Genomic DNA, 4,422 nt, shown 5'->3' on the forward strand with positions numbered 1-4,422 from the left:
TATTATAGTATTAAAATTATTTTAAAAAAATGGAGTTTTTCTAACCATGATTTTCGCATACAATTATAATCGCAAACATCAAACTTTTTTCACAGTGCGATTTCTAGGAAATTCTGTAGACACAAAGCAAACATATTTATTATTTGCACAATGATATCAATCAGAATTTCTCCTCTGCCCGTTACTGAAATTTACCCAATTAGCTATTTAAAGCGAACGAGTCTTCTGTTCGGATTGTATTGTTGAAAGTTGTGAGTTTTGCTGCGTATTAAAATAATTGCGCAAGAATAGCTGGATAGAATAAGAAATGAGTGACAGGTCGAAAAACTGTCCAGAGTTCAAAGGGTCAAATCCTTCTCGGAGGCGGCTTCGGCCGAATTATTATCGATCCACTCGCTCGTCGAATTCACGAGGTCGCGCGGCCTTCCGCGGAGCGTGACAGAGCGATCGTCTGTCGCGAGTTCACGTGGCTTCTATTGATTTACTACAAGCCCGCCGGTTTCGCGAAAGACCACACCGCCGCCACCTGCCTCCTCTGCCGCCGCCTCCGCCGTGAAAAGTTCTCCCTCCCTCCCCCTCCCCCGCCCCCTTCGGATCGATCCGGTGTCAGTTGGAATCTGCTCGTAACCTGCTGTCTGAAGTATACGGTCACGCTACTCCGTAACAATGTGTCACGGAGGTTCGTTGACACGACGTGTCGCGTACGGCACGACGATAAACCCCTCGCGATCCGCGAGAGTTTCGAAAAGCGAAAGAGTTTTGCTTCAGGATGAATTATTGCTTGATAAATCATGTACCGTCGAAACTAGTTGAACCGAGTCCTCGCTAAAATGTCCCAAACGCTATATAATGAATAATAATAGCTTGATTTTGACGTTTAACCGACGTGAGAGATAATGAATTGTTGTAAACAATCAGTTTTATCCCACGTATCTCGATTTGTTCAAGTAAGATGTCATTTGGACTTAAATTTATAAGTTTGCTGCAAATATGAGAATGTAGCACTCTTTTCTTTAAGTTAATGTGATTATTTACAAAATCTAATGAATCCATACTTACAGAGAGACAGAGAGAGAGAGAGAGATATCTCGATATTTTATTCAACGGAACGAGAAAATATCACTGTAGTGGCGCTGACAATGTCATATTTTGGAGTAAGGAATATAGGTGAAGTAATGAATTATAAATCTCACTCAAAGAAATGTTGTAAATTTTTAAAAATAGGTTTCATAAAATATAAGCGCGCTGTAAAAACGACTTTCTCATTTAGCAAAATACTAGAGTTATCTGTCTAACGCGATATTCTCTAGGCGACCATTCAGTGACACGTTTGCAATGAGAAATCGATTGTACGATATTACTTGAAGAATAAAAAAAGTGAGAAGTAAGAAGTCATAAATTTTTTTGAAGTTCTTGCCGAATTATTAAGAAAAGATGAAAGAGCCATCACGGTTGACGGAATTCATATCGTCTCTTCTTTGGACGTGAAGAAGCAAAGTTGAGTAAGAATCATTGAAATGCTGAACTACTCCCAAAGCCACGTAAGAGTTGTACTTTACACTATACAATCAGTCGACAATGTATATGATAAACTTTTGCGTTCGACAATATTAATCGGCAACATAGAATACTTCTTGATGAAAATAACAGCTTTATACGCAATAAGTTCTCTTATCGATGATTTCTCTAAAATCAATCTAAGGTTTCTCTAAAATCACAATTGACGTAATCGACGATATGCTCGGCTCAGAATACATTACGTCATTTTCAATCTTCTATAACGTGAACAATTATTGATTATGCAAGAGCGAACAATTTTACTAACGAGAGAGGGAGAGAGAAATTTAATCGATAGAAAAAAGACAAAGTATCTACTGTACTGAAATGTGTAACAAAAATGAATAGATTAGGTGTTGACAGTACGCAATAAGAATACTTGTATAGCACATAAATCATTATGCTTCATTAATCTGGAATTTATCATTTCATATATAATCAACAGTACATATAATCCAACACTTTAACGAAGTAAAAAGATATCGAAGAAAACGATATAAATGGCATCGATTACTTGCCTAAGGGTTTAATTAAAATACGTTACGAAATGAATAACTATCTATATTGAGATTAAGAGGATCAATTCCAAAAATCTCCACGAAATAGAATAATATTTCTTGGCATATCAACGATCACGTCAATTGCGATTGTAAGAACGTTTATTACGTTAGAGCGTAAGATTGAAATCAGGCGTTTGAGTTCATTTTAATTCTTTCACATGCGACTGCCGATCGACAACAAACTTGATACATGTAGGAATATCACAGTATATCGCAGTAGCGAATAGAAGCTACGAAACCGCAACTCTCGGTACACGTCGCGTATCCTCGATATATCTCGATTACGTCACCTCAAGTGGTATGTCCGATACCACTCTCTCCTAATTTTTTGGAAAACTAAATCAAACGTGCACCTGATACGGCGCGACCATGACGTATTGTATAGCATCATGCAACAGCAACGCCACGCGCATTTTCAAAAGGGAATGTGTGTCTGTGTGTATATATATATCTGCGGAAAGATCACGTAAGTCCACCTGCCGTCAGAGGTACGCAGGATCAAGGACAAGTCGACACGACGAGGAAGTCGATGGACAATTAGACGAACAAACGGACGGACGGATGGCGGCGGAACGGAGGGATGGAACATGATGAGGGGTAAGAAAGAGAGGGAGAGACACATTAAAGGAAAGGACACGAGGCAAGGAAAGAGAGCAGATCGTAGGCCGCAGGGCGTACGGGCTACATCCGCACGTACCTCCTTACTTCGGCAAAATCAATAACCTGTTTGGGGGGTGTTAGGAGAGAACCTAAGGAGAGAGGCCGTAGCGCGGCACCGCCACACGCCGGAGATCCGCGCGGTAGATCCAGGTGGTAGCTGATTTTGATACATACGCTGTCCGCGTCAGCCAGATGCTACAGCGTTCCCCGTGTGTGCCAAGTGAAGTCGGCTCCTCCCGACCAGGACCCCGGTGGTGCTCCGGCGTTGCGCAGGAGTACGAGGACACACACACCTTCCCTCACCCCCCCCCCTGACCCCGGTGTATGCCTTCCCTCCCCCGCGAGTTCCTCCGCACCTGCGACACTCCCCACGTATACGTGCAACCTCCACCCCGGAAACCACCCCGACGGGAAAAACAAGCCGCGCTCGCTCTAACCGGGCGGGCGAGAGCAAGCAGGTATATATCCGGACGGATCGTTGTGGAGTAACCGCGAAATTCGAGCGGCGTGTCCACGTACACGAGCGGGGCTCTGCGTCTCGCTCGTCGGGTTACACCAGTTCACCGCTTACTGGGAACCGGCGTCACTGGTCGACATTCACTGGAAACTGCACGGCGACGATGGCGTGTCCCGTCGAGGGGATCCAGCTGCGACAACGGCAGCGAAGTTCTCCCCCCGCACTTGCGCTCCGCGGGCACTTTCACCCGCAAGTTCCCACAAGGAGTCGCGACGCACTCCTTCGCGAAGCATCCACCGGCGCGGCCCGAATAACGATCGACGCGAGATGCACGAGATTAACACGATTACTCCTGAAAGTACCGACGACGGCTCTACGCACGACTGCTCCCTATTCGACGGGGCACACTCGGCGAGTCTCTCTTCCGAGTTAACACCAGGGACAACGTCGCGCCGACCCCTTTTGCGCCCTTGGGTGGCGCCCTCGGGAAAGGACAGGATACCCCGGCGCGCGTGCAATCGTCGCTTCTTCCGCTTATACCACACACCACGCTTCTTCTCCTCTCCGGGCACCTCTGCTTCTCCGCTTCCCTCACGCGCAACTCCGAAGCGAGGCGCAACTCGGGAGAGAACGCGGCGCGCGCGCTTCGAGCTGTCGCGGCTGTGGGGCGCGGACCACTACCTCGACGAGCCTCCCGGATCGTTGGATAAAACTTGGTGGGGCCGTTCCGGTCGACGTGCGAACTCCCCACCTCTTCGTCGCCGTCCCCACCATCGGATGGTCGACCGACGGTCTCTTCACCGCGCACCCCCTTCGTTCCCTGAACGGTGCCGGTCCCTCGTCCTCTCTCTCCTCGCCTGTACTCGGACGACTCTACTATCACAGCCAACACCACCACCACCACCACCGTCACCACCGTCGCTGCCATGAGGAACGTCGAGCAATATCGTCACCCCTTAGGGGAGGGAGGGGGGTTGCAGGGTGCGCGAGCGCGCGTTCACCCTCGCGCAAGAGCCACGCTTCGGTCGGTGTACGTCGCCTGCGTGCCGTTAAAGTTGCCCTCGCGCGCGTCACCCCCAACACCGACATCCACGATCGAGAATGAAGATAATGCGACGAGTAGTGAGGTCGGCGGCGGTGACCACGGGGAGGTTGGCGCGACGGGGGAGGGGGCGGGAGGGGGGGGGT

At 48.1% G+C, this 4,422-nt stretch overlaps 1 protein-coding gene across 3 annotated transcripts in view; it reads right to left on the reverse strand.

Moving 5' to 3' along the window:
- LOC108754121 (neural-cadherin-like) overlaps positions 1-3,899 on the reverse strand; it is a 75,990-nt gene extending 72,091 nt beyond the window's left edge. For all 3 annotated transcript variants that reach the window (XM_018496199.1, XM_018496198.1, XM_018496197.1), the window contains exon 1: positions 2,952-3,899. The gene's annotated coding sequence lies outside the window, so the exon portion shown is untranslated. The remainder of the gene's footprint in view (positions 1-2,951) is intronic.
- Between the last annotated feature and the right edge of the window lie 523 nt (positions 3,900-4,422).

Source organism: Trachymyrmex septentrionalis, unplaced genomic scaffold (genome assembly GCF_001594115.1).
Source record: "Trachymyrmex septentrionalis isolate Tsep2-gDNA-1 unplaced genomic scaffold, Tsep1.0 scaffold76, whole genome shotgun sequence".
Classification (NCBI taxonomy): domain Eukaryota; kingdom Metazoa; phylum Arthropoda; class Insecta; order Hymenoptera; family Formicidae; genus Trachymyrmex; species Trachymyrmex septentrionalis.